Below are 13000 nucleotides of genomic sequence, written 5' to 3' on the forward strand. Positions count from 1 at the left end.
CAAATTTGAAAAAGAATAATCATGGCATTGGCCAGAAAGACGATTGTCCGTATTGACCACTTTGTAATCGATTCCGGGTTTCCCCGGATAATCCGGATCATGGTCAAAAAGGAGATTCATTTCAAAAATAGTTGTACTTGAAAAATGGAGATAATAAATCTCAATTTCGGAAAAATAATTGTGACATTTTTTAGAATAGTGTTTGTCCGTATTGGCCATTTTGGCATCAATTCCAGGTGTCCCCGGGGAATCCGGAACATGGTAAAAAGGGAAAACTTGTTTCTAAATTAGTTGTGCTTGAAAAATGGCGGAAAACAATATCAATTTCGGAAAAGAATAATTGTGGCATTTTTCAGAGTAGTGTTTGTCCGTATTGGCCATTTTGGCATCGATTCCATGTGTCCCCGGGGAATCCGGAACGTGGTAAAAAGGGAAAACTTGCTTCTAAATTAGTTGTGCTTGAAAAATGGCGGAAAACAATATCAATTTCGGAAAAGAATAATTGTGACATTTTTTAGAATAGTGTTCGTCCGTATTTTCCATTTTGGCATCGATTCCATGTGTCCCGGGGAATCCGGAACACCATCAAAAGGAAAAACGTTTTGCAAAAATAGTTGTGCTTGAAAAATGTAGAAAAACAATCTAAATTTTAAAGAGAATATGATGGCATTTTTCAGATTGGTGTTTGTCCGTATTGGCCACTTTGGAATCGATTCCATGTGTCCCCGTGGAATCCGGATCATGGTCAAATGGGAGATTGATTGCAAAAATAGTTGTGCTTGAAAATGGAGCTAAACAAACTCAATTTTGAAAAAGAATAATCATGGCATAATTCAGAATGGTGTTTGACTATATTGGCCACTTTGTAATCGATTCCTGGTGTCCCCGGGTAATCCGGATCATGACCAAAAGGAAGAATTTTTGAAATATTTCTGCTTGCAAAATGGAGATAAACAATCTCAATTATGAAAAAGAACAAACATGGCATTGGCCAGAAAGACGATTGTCCGTATTGGCCACTTTGGAATCGATTCCATGTGTCCCCGGGGAATCCGGAACATGGTCAGAATAGTGTTTGACCGTATTGGCCATTTTGGCATCGATTCCATGTGTCCCCGGGTAATCCGGATCATGACCAAAAGGAAGAATTTTTGAAATATTTCTGCTCGCAAAATGGAGATAAACAATCGCAATTTTGAAATAGAATAAACATGGCATTGGCCAGAAAGACGATTGTCCGTATTGGCATCGATTCCATGTGTCCCCGGGGAATCCGTCAAATAAGAGATTCATTTCAAAAATAGTTGTATTTGAAAAATGGAGATAAAAGATCTCAATTTCGGAAAAGACTAATGTGCCGTATTGGCCACTTTGGAATCGGTCCCAGTTTTCCTGAGAAATTTGAATCATGTTCAAACGTGAGATTTTTTACGAAAATAGGCGTGCCTACAAATCAGCATTATTTTTAAAAGGATTATAGAGGATTTTATCAGAATGGTGTATCAGGCACATTGAATATAATAATATATTTTCAGTGCAACTTTTACATCACAAATCATTTATTGTAAAGAATATAAAGCCCTTTGTGATTTTTAACCAGGTGAATATTTTAAAATAATTTCCTTTTTCTAAAGTAATATTTAAAAAAATGGACGCACTTCCAAATGAACTTCAACCATTCTGCGTTATAATTCAAATATATGTTATCATATGATACATCTTGCATCATCATGATCCAGATTTCCAAGGGACACCTGGTACCAATTGCAAAGTAGCCAATATGGACAAACTCCATTCTGAAAATGCATCAATAATCCTTTGAGAAACTAATTTAGCGCCAATAATCTGCCAATTGCAAGCAGAACTATTTTCGCATAAAAATCTCCCATTTGCCCACTATCTTAAAAATGCCATCATATTCTCTTCAAAATTTAGATTGTTTCAAACACAACTGAGCAATTCTTTGAGATTTCGGTCATTCAATTTTTTTGTATTTTTAATCCGACTGAAACTTTTTTGGTGCCTTCGGATGCCCAAAGAAGCCATTTTGCATCATTAGTTTGTCTATATAATTTTCCATACAAATTTGGCAGCTATCCATACAAAAGTGGGTCTCGTGGCGCAGGGGTAGCGGCTTCGGCTGCCGATCCCGATGATGCTATGAGACGCGGGTTCGATTCCCGCCTTATCCACTGAGCTTCTATCGGATGGTGAAGTAAAACGTCGGTCCCGGTTTCTCCTGTCTCGTCAGAGGCGCTGGAGCAGAAATCCCACGTTAGAGGAAGGCCATGCCCCGGGGGGCGTAGTGCCAATAGTTTCGTTTTTTCCATACAAAAATGATATATGAAAATTCAAAAATCTGTACCTTTTGAAGTAATTTTTTGATCGATTTGGTGTCTTCGGCGAAGTTGCAGGTTATTATACATGGTAAAAAACTGTTTTAGTGGTTTTTAATTTTACTTTTTGTCACTAAAACTTGATTCGCAAAAAAAAACTTTTTTATTTTTTTTTAATTTTATGATATGTTGCCCACTTTTCAGAAATTTCCAGTATGGGCAAACAATCTTTGACCAACTTATGAATTTTTGAATCAACACTTTTTTTCCAAAAAATCGAAATATTGGTTGCAAAATATTTCTAACTTCATTTTTTGATGTGAAATTGAATTTGCAATCCAAAAGTAGTTTAGTGAAATTTTGATAATGAGGACATTTTTCAAGTTATAGTCATTTTTAAGTAACTTTTTTGAAAATAGTCGCAGTTATTCATGTTTATAAATTGGTGCCCATTTTGCCCACTTCTGAAAAAAATATTTTTGAAAAGTCGAGAAAATTATCTATATTTTGCTTTTTTGAACTTTGTTGATACGACCGTTAGTTGCTGAGATATTGTCATGCTAAGATTTATAAACAGGAAAATTGATGTTTTCTAAGTCTCACTCAAACAACCCACAATTTTATAATGTCGATATCTCATCAACGAATGGTCCGATTTGCAATGTTAAAACATGAAACATTCGTGAAATTTTCCAATTTTTAGAAAACCACCGTTTCACCGTTTTCAAGTTATAGTAATTTTGAAGTAACTGTTTTGAAAATAGTCAGAGTTGTTCATTTTTTTAAAATTAGTATCCATGTTTTCCCGTTTCTTACGTTATATTGAATTTTTGGCCCTTTTAAAATGTTAGTCTTGATTAAAAAAATTGAAAATATTGTTTTCTAAAAATTGGAAAATTTCACGAATGTTTCATGTTTTAACATTGCAAATCGGACCATTCGTTGATGAGATATCGACATTATAAAATTGTGGGTTGTTTGAGTGAGACTTAGAAAACATCAATTTTCCTGTTTATAAATCTTAGCATGACAATATCTCAGCAACTAACGGTCGTATCAACAAAGTTCAAAAAAGCAAAATATAGATAATTTTCTCGACTTTTCAAAAATATTTTTTTCAGAAGTGGGCAAAATGGGCACCAATTTATAAACATGAATAACTGCGACTATTTTCAAAAAAGTTACTTAAAAATGGCTATAACTTGAAAAATGTCCTCATTATCAAAATTTCACTAAACTACTTTTGGATTGCAAATTCAATTTCACATCAAAAAATGAAGTTAGAAATATTTTGCAACCAATATTTCGATTTTTTGGAAAAAAAGTGTTGATTCAAAAATTCATAAGTTGGTCAAAGATTGTTTGCCCATACTGGAAATTTCTGAAAAGTGGGCAACATATCATAAAATTAAAAAAAAATAAAAAAGTTTTTTTTTGCGAATCAAGTTTTAGTGACAAAAAGTAAAATTAAAAACCACTAAAACAGTTTTTTACCATGTATAATAACCTGCAACTTCGCCGAAGACACCAAATCGATCAAAAAATTACTTCAAAAGGTACAGATTTTTGAATTTTCATATATCATTTTTGTATGGAAAAAACGAAACTATTGGCACTACGCCCCCCGGGGCATGGCCTTCCTCTAACGTGGGATTTCTGCTCCAGCGCCTCTGACGAGACAGGAGAAACCGGGACCGACGTTTTACTTCACCATCCGATAGAAGCTCAGTGGATAAGGCGGGAATCGAACCCGCGTCTCATAGCATCATCGGGATCGGCAGCCGAAGCCGCTACCCCTGCGCCACGAGACCCACTTTTGTATGGATAGCTGCCAAATTTGTATGGAAAATTATATAGACAAACTAATGATGCAAAATGGCTTCTTTGGGCATCCGAAGGCACCAAAAAAGTTTCAGTCGGATTAAAAATACAAAAAAATTGAATGACCGAAATCTCAAAGAATTGCTCAGTTGTGTTTGAAACAATCTAAATTTTGAAGAGAATATGATGGCATTTTTAAGATAGTGGGCAAATGGGAGATTTTTATGCGAAAATAGTTCTGCTTGCAATTGGCAGATTATTGGCGCTAAATTAGTTTCTCAAAGGATTATTGATGCATTTTCAGAATGGAGTTTGTCCATATTGGCTACTTTGCAATTGGTACCAGGTGTCCCTTGGAAATCTGGATCATGATGATGCAAGATGTATCATATGATAACATATATTTGAATTATAACGCAGAATGGTTGAAGTTCATTTGGAAGTGCGTCCATTTTTTTAAATATTACTTTAGAAAAAGGAAATTATTTTAAAATATTCACCTGGTTAAAAATCACAAAGGGCTTTATATTCTTTACAATAAATGATTTGTGATGTAAAAGTTGCACTGAAAATATATTATTATATTCAATGTGCCTGATACACCATTCTGATAAAATCCTCTATAATCCTTTTAAAAATAATGCTGATTTGTAGGCACGCCTATTTTCGTAAAAAATCTCACGTTTGAACATGATTCAAATTTCTCAGGAAAACTGGGACCGATTCCAAAGTGGCCAATACGGCACATTAGTCTTTTCCGAAATTGAGATCTTTTATCTCCATTTTTCAAATACAACTATTTTTGAAATGAATCTCTTATTTGACGGATTCCCCGGGGACACATGGAATCGATGCCAATACGGACAATCGTCTTTCTGGCCAATGCCATGTTTATTCTATTTCAAAATTGCGATTGTTTATCTCCATTTTGCGAGCAGAAATATTTCAAAAATTCTTCCTTTTGGTCATGATCCGGATTACCCGGGGACACATGGAATCGATGCCAAAATGGCCAATACGGTCAAACACTATTCTGACCATGTTCCGGATTCCCCGGGGACACATGGAATCGATTCCAAAGTGGCCAATACGGACAATCGTCTTTCTGGCCAATGCCATGTTTGTTCTTTTTCATAATTGAGATTGTTTATCTCCATTTTGCAAGCAGAAATATTTCAAAAATTCTTCCTTTTGGTCATGATCCGGATTACCCGGGGACACCAGGAATCGATTACAAAGTGGCCAATATAGTCAAACACCATTCTGAATTATGCCATGATTATTCTTTTTCAAAATTGAGTTTGTTTAGCTCCATTTTCAAGCACAACTATTTTTGCAATCAATCTCCCATTTGACCATGATCCGGATTCCACGGGGACACATGGAATCGATTCCAAAGTGGCCAATACGGACAAACACCAATCTGAAAAATGCCATCATATTCTCTTTAAAATTTAGATTGTTTTTCTACATTTTTCAAGCACAACTATTTTTGCAAAACGTTTTTCCTTTTGATGGTGTTCCGGATTCCCCGGGACACATGGAATCGATGCCAAAATGGAAAATACGGACGAACACTATTCTAAAAAATGTCACAATTATTCTTTTCCGAAATTGATATTGTTTTCCGCCATTTTTCAAGCACAACTAATTTAGAAGCAAGTTTTCCCTTTTTACCACGTTCCGGATTCCCCGGGGACACATGGAATCGATGCCAAAATGGCCAATACGGACAAACACTACTCTGAAAAATGCCACAATTATTCTTTTCCGAAATTGATATTGTTTTCCGCCATTTTTCAAGCACAACTAATTTAGAAACAAGTTTTCCCTTTTTACCATGTTCCGGATTCCCCGGGGACACCTGGAATTGATGCCAAAATGGCCAATACGGACAAACACTATTCTAAAAAATGTCACAATTATTTTTCCGAAATTGAGATTTATTATCTCCATTTTTCAAGTACAACTATTTTTGAAATGAATCTCCTTTTTGACCATGATCCGGATTATCCGGGGAAACCCGGAATCGATTACAAAGTGGTCAATACGGACAATCGTCTTTCTGGCCAATGCCATGATTATTCTTTTTCAAATTTGAGATTGTTTATCTCCATTTTGCAAGCAGAAATATTTCAAAAATTCTTCCTTTTGGTCATGATCCGGATTACCTGGGGACACCAGGAATCGATTACAAAGTGGCCAATATAGTGAAACACCATTCTGAATTATGCCATGATTATTCTTTTTCAAAATTGAGCTTGTTTTTCTTCACTTTCAAGCACAACTATTTTTGCAATCCATCTCCCATTTGACCATGATCCGGATTCCCCGGGGACCCCTGGAACCGATTCCAATGTGGTCGGTTTATTCAGAAGTCGGTTCTACCAATATTCTCTTTATAATTCTCAGTAAAATAATAATCCCGAAACTTTTGTTTTCGCCAGCATTGCACATCATTCGAATTTTGCCGTTATTTTTCGTTCTCTCTTTCCACCCGTGTCCGTGTGTGTCTGCTTGGTTGGTCGTCGTCGTCGTCGTCGCGACCAGTTTTGATGGACGATTTTTCTAAAAATTTCATTTATTTTGTACTAGAATCAAATAGTTTATATAAAACGTATATATTGCTATACATCATTGTCTTCGTTAGAATGTTGGCTACACCGACTTATATGTTTGGAATGCGGTTTTCGAAAAAATTGCAGTGTTTTTGCGAGTGGAAGAAAAAAAGTTCAGATTTTTTCCCTCGGGCGGGCAAATGAGGCCCACCTTAAAGCCAAGGATTGTGTTGTTGTTCTTTTCGGCATGTTTACTTTCTTGATTTGTTGTTCTGGCGTGAAGACGGACGAGGCTCGTTGCAGTTGAGTTCGGGGCACTGTGAGTTCGGACGGGAAAGGTGCGTGAGAAACTGTTGAACTCGCAAAACCTGCGCACGGTTGCTTCTGGCACGGAACAAATGCTGCTTGAGGAATTCCGTTCGACGTTAGGCTGGTGTTCTGGATCTCACTGGCGCTGTTGCATTTGAGACTTGTCCAGGTTTGGTTCCCAGCTTCGATTGGAACTCCAACGCAGTAATTTTGGCTCCCCGGCTGGCAAATGTAGTGGTTGTCCATTTCTCCGACTTTGGCACACCCGTTTGGGATCTGTTGGCTCCGAAACCCTTTTGCAGGTCACGATCGACGTCGATCTTCACGCACACCACGCAAAGTTTTACATCATTGTGTGGGCCGTACTGGTTCAATTAAGGACGAACAATCTTGCTGCGCTTTTAGTAAACGCAATTTGTAATATGTTGCCCTTGCTGGCAACGGGATCGAGGATTTTTCCGTATTTGTAACCACCGAAGAAATACGCTCAGTTTTTGCTTAACTAGGTTTGTATTTGGCGATTTGAGCTGGTTTTAAACGGCTAGTTACAAATTGCCTAAGAATACAGATTAAGATTAACTATTTATCGTTTTAGAAAAATCCAAACTTACGTTTAGTAACTCGATACAAAAGATGTTCTTTTTTTCCAAAAAGACGATTTGGGAGTTGCATGAGCACATGCATGCTGATGGCAAATCTAAATGATTCTAGGTTAGACTTGTGTTCGGACGGTGGCAAATAAAACCAGATTTTGTATCAGCTAATGCAGATCAAACTGTAATTATATTTAAGAATTCAATTTTAGTTTGTCGTCTCTTGTTTGGGTGTATATTTTCCTTACATTGATTGGTTTGTCTTTGTACCGTTTTGTACTTTTTCGTATTGAAAGAACTCCTACGCCTTGCCAACCTATCAGTAATTTAATGTTTGTTTACTAAATAGTTGTAAGTGTAAGCGCGTACAACAACTTACAAATTGCCCCAGCGGTGACGACTGCACCTCTTTGCCGAGCGCTTTTATTTGTTCTGCCCGCGCTGTTCTGTGTGTCAATGAGTGTATTCGTTTATTGTTTACTTTCGTAGTAAATTACGTGTTACCTGTTCTCCACTGAACTGTACCGTGCCGGTCTGTCCTGTCCGAACTGTCTCGTCCTGGCCGAACCGTTTTGAAGTCCGTACTAGTAGATTTAGAAGTTTTTAAACTGTTCCCTCTCGCTGTGGAGTGTTTGTTTACGTCTCACCTGGATGTATTGTGATCGTCTAACCAACTCGTGAACACGTCTGCATGCCCCGTACTAACTGTTGTGCACTTAAACTGTCCTTGTTGGCCGAAAACCACCAAACACTTTCCTGCTCGTAAAACTTCTAACTTGTTCGTTCAACGCGTTTTCTGTTTGTCCTCGTCCCTACTTTTACTCGTGTTTACTTCCTCCTCTCTTGTTTCTACTTTACTATAATTTGTTTATGTTTATATTTGTGTTGTGTTGTGTAGCGCTGCGTGTGCCGTGACCCTGCCGTGTCTTCGCGACCTATGTCGACTTGGTGGCAGTGTTGTCGGAACAACTTGCATTGTAAGAAATGCTAAGGGAGGAGAAATTATCATGTTAAGAACTTCTAAATTAAACATTCTAGTGAAACTTACTATTGCTTCACGGGGTGCCCAGATGGGACTTAAATTCAGTATTCACTAAAATTAATCGCGAAATATATTTGTTCGTGCACAAAGTGCACTTCTACTCGTGACTCTGGTTGATCACCGGCAAAGAGCCCTCGCGAGATGACTTTCGATTAAATGTCAGTATCTTCTGACAACACGATTGCCAACGGGTATGCGCCGGTAAAGACGTGAGGTGCGTTTAGCGCTTTTCCACGCGTAACAATAGTGTTTTTTTGCATATCAAGTTTTAGTGACAAAACAGTGAAATTAAAAATGACAAAAAAAATTACCATGTAACATCTTTTTTCTTTGTAGTCCTTATCCATACCTACAACTTTGCCGAAGACACCAAATCGATCAAAAAATTCCTTCAAAAGATACAGATTTTTGAATTTTCTCATATCATTTTTGTATGGATAGTTGCTAAATTTGTATGGAAAATTATATGGACAATCTAATGATGCAAAATGGCTTCTTTGGGCATACCGAAGGCACCAAAAAAGTTTCAGCCAAATTATATAATACAAAAAAAAATTAATGACCGAAATCTCAGAGAATTGCTCTAAAGTAAAAAAAAAAGTTACTTTATCCACCTTACGGTGGTTAATGCCTTCACATCAATAATCTTCAATTTTTTAGGCTCAAAGGAGTGGTCTAATGATTACTCATCTTACGATGGGTCGCTTGATGGATCCGCCAATCTTTGTTATTAAAATATCTGAGATCCGGCCTAAAATCAGTTTATAAATAAAAGTGCTTTCGAAATCTTCGATGTATCGAGCGCATTGGAAAAGTCTTTCAAATATCGTTTTAAAAATTTTAACACGACGGTTTTACTTACAAAAAACAACCCTTTGTACGATATCCAAACTTTCTTCAACATGTTTTTTTTAAGTTTTTAACTAAACTTAATAGTTTTTAATAGCGACTTATGGGACCCCAAGACAAATCGAATGATATCAAAACGGTCCAAATCGGTTCAGCCAGTGCTGAGATACCTGAGTGACAATATTTCATTCGTTTCGTTCCAAACACACACACAGACATTTGTAAAGTTTTTGATTCTGAGTCGATATGTTTATGTGAAGGTCTAGGAGCTCGTATTAGGAGGTTCATTTTTCGAGTGATTTTATAGCCTTTACTCTGTAAGGTGAGGAAGGCAAAACAAACAATATTTAGTTTTGTTAGATACCAATATTGCAAATTACAAAAAATTGAGTACTTTCGAATGAATACAGTATGTTCTGAAAATTTCAGCATAACAAAAAAATACTACAATAAAGTGAAAATGCATATACATTTTTGCTTCGTTTGTTTCCTTATTTCAAATCATGAAAATTTTATTACTTTCGAAAAAGCACTATATTTTGCAAAAATGTTAGCATTTCACTTAAAAAATTATAATAAAGTAAAAATTCTTAAATAAAATTTGCATTGTTTGCTCCCAAACACGGTTTTTGTAGAAATTGTTGGTACTTAACAAAAATGTCTAACAAAGCGCTTCGTTTGATACCCGTTATTTTCAAACAATACGGATTTTAAATACTTTTATTAGAGTATTTACCCGGGCAGACGGTTATAATGTGTGTTAAAAATTAGGAAAACATGTTTTTTAAAAGTGTTCCTAGAATGACGACATTTTAAAAGCTGCTTCCGGCTGTCACTTCATCCCTGCCCGGTGTTTGTGACCTACATTTCCTACCACGTCAGGGCTGTCATTGTCGCGTCGTGGCAGCTCTCGGCGCTCGGAGCCCTTGTCGCATATGTCGCTCTTTTGACGGATTTTTTCCCCTTTGTACTTGCGTGCGTTGCGACGTGTTGCCGTTGTTTAGCTCTTTGTGCCGCTCTTGTCATCATCTTATTATTATTTTTATTATGACATGCTCGCAAGCCGACTAGCCCGGGCGACTAAGCTGCCTTCCTGGAATTATGATGCCTGCAAAAGCTTTGAAAAAAAAAATGCCGAGCATCTCCTGTTTAGCAGGGCATGTCGGAGCTTGTGAAGCTTTTGTCAGGCAACACTGCCCCTGCTGAAGGACTACTACCTGATGCACTCTGTCAGCTCAGTTCAGTGCCATTTACTATGAGTATAGCGAGTAGGTACAGAGGAAAGAAAGAGTTGAAGGCCTGAAGTGGGCCAGCTGAGCTGGAGCTTTGAAACTGTTTCACGATTTTCCACAAGAGTCCTTCAAAGTCGCACAAAATGCTTGCCGGCGAGAGGAGCTCGCATGAATGGGCTTTAAATCAGCCTCGGAGTTCAGTGAATTTTTAACAAGCCACTACCGGAAGAGGAAGAAAAAAAGAAGAAGTGCATTCAGAAGCGAATAGTTGCATCCCCCCCTGAAAAGCACCGACCGGTTGGAGTGTTTCCAGTGTAGCCGGAGAGCTTTGGCGTGTAATCTGGGATTATTATTCTGTTACAAGCTGAGCAGTAACAAACCAGCAAAGAGACCAGAAGCTGCAGCAGGTAAACAGCCGGGGCCAAAGAAGGACTGCAGGCCAAATAGAGTGGACGTTTCTCGCCAGCCAGAGGTTCATGAGGATGAGCTGGACGAGCTGGGGAAAGAAAATGGTATCAATTTGAGAATCACAGTTTTGAGAATTATTTTAATGCTTGCGTTAGTATCTTAAAAAGTGGAAATTTATTTTATCGGTAAGGAAAAGTTTAGATTATGCCAATTTCAATAGAAATTGTTTTTTAATTCAGATTTACTAACTTCGAATACATATTTTAGTCTCAACTTCTTTAAAAATATGTGATTCTGATAGATGTGTTAATTTTGTTTCAACAAAATTATTCAAATATTCAATCAAATTGAAATTGAAAAAAATATAAAAGTTGATAATGTATTTTATTTTTATACTCAGTTTTAATAATAGCTTTTTGATTTTATCAAATTTCAGACAAAAATATGAAATATTTTTAATTGAAAGGTATGGACATTTTACAATCTTTTCCTTTTAATAAATATGCACACAGTTTTATTAATAATTTTTAGATAAATTTTTAAATAAAAATATTAAAATGTCAGAATTTTGTCTGAAATTCATTGAAACTTGTTTTGTTTATAAAATTATCGATTTATATTGCATTTAAAACTGAATTTGTAGCAGAAATGAAAAGTTTTCACATTTTATATGAAATTAGTTCTACTGGAAATGTTTATAAATTTATAGTTTTTTTTTAATATGTTTCAAAAACACATAATATTTATTACTTACAAACTTATTTTACCTTCTCCTAGTATAAAATTGTCCGAAAACGCCGCAAATGCATTTCATTTACCGATTCAAAATCATGTTCATTGAGAAAATCATGACAATTTTAGAAGATTAAAATAATGCTATTCATTAACATTTTCTTAATGATAGTTAACGAACTTTTAAAGCTTTTCAAAATTTAATGAAAAGTTCTTCTTGAGGTACTTTCAGCACTTTTCTACCTCGGTCAGAATTATTCTATACCATTCCGTACGTATTTGATTTGTACTATTTATTTTGTGGAATAAAATCAAACCTATCAAAGGGGTGGCTGTCAAAGTCACCCCGTTTTACGGTTTGTCAAAAAAAAGGCGAGCTTCAAAAGGATCTTTCGATCTATTTATTGTGGTAAATGTACTTTAATCAGGATAAAATTTCAAATGTCCTTTTCCCTTTTTTTTCAACAAGTAAGGCCGGAGTCTGAGGAGCCCACACGAAGTCAATGCACATTATTTTAAAAAAATATCATGGAATCGTCAAAGCAAATTTACAATTTTGCCTAAAATACTACAGAACAAGTTTATTTCCCAAAAGTATGGATTTCGATAAAAATATTGCTATTCGTGCCTTCAATTTCGAATACTGTTATATTTCTACTGAGAATGTCTATCAATCTGAAAAAATGCTTCAAATTTTTGATTAAGAAACTAGTTTTTGCTTCTCCCAGAATCAGAAAATGCAGTCTCTGTAACAATTTGAACTCGTTATTAAATCAAACAGACTTTTCAATCTCTAAATGAGAAAAAATGATGAATTTAATACTTTATTTATATTTTTTTGACAAACATGTTTTTCTAAATAAATCGAAAAATTTGAGAATTTTTTTGTTGATAAAATTTTATTTGAATTAAAAATATTTTTTGATCTCAAAAAGACCATTTTCATGTTATATTGGCCTATCCCGAGCAGACGCAAATAACTTGGGAAGGTCAGTTTTTGATATTGTGAGAAGATCGAAATATGTTATTGGGATGATCGGATTAGTTGTTAAAATAACAAAAATCAATAACAAAGATTTGTTCGAAGAATAACTTAAACTGTTATTATGTTGTTATTGCA

General features: G+C 35.9%; 1 protein-coding gene across 2 annotated transcripts in view; it reads left to right on the plus strand.

Moving 5' to 3' along the window:
* LOC120432344 (dipeptidase 1) overlaps positions 1 to 13000 on the plus strand; it is a 437109-nt gene that overhangs the window by 124217 nt on the left and 299892 nt on the right. The window lies entirely within an intron of this gene.

This window comes from Culex pipiens, chromosome 3, assembly GCF_016801865.2.
Source record: "Culex pipiens pallens isolate TS chromosome 3, TS_CPP_V2, whole genome shotgun sequence".
Classification (NCBI taxonomy): domain Eukaryota; kingdom Metazoa; phylum Arthropoda; class Insecta; order Diptera; family Culicidae; genus Culex; species Culex pipiens.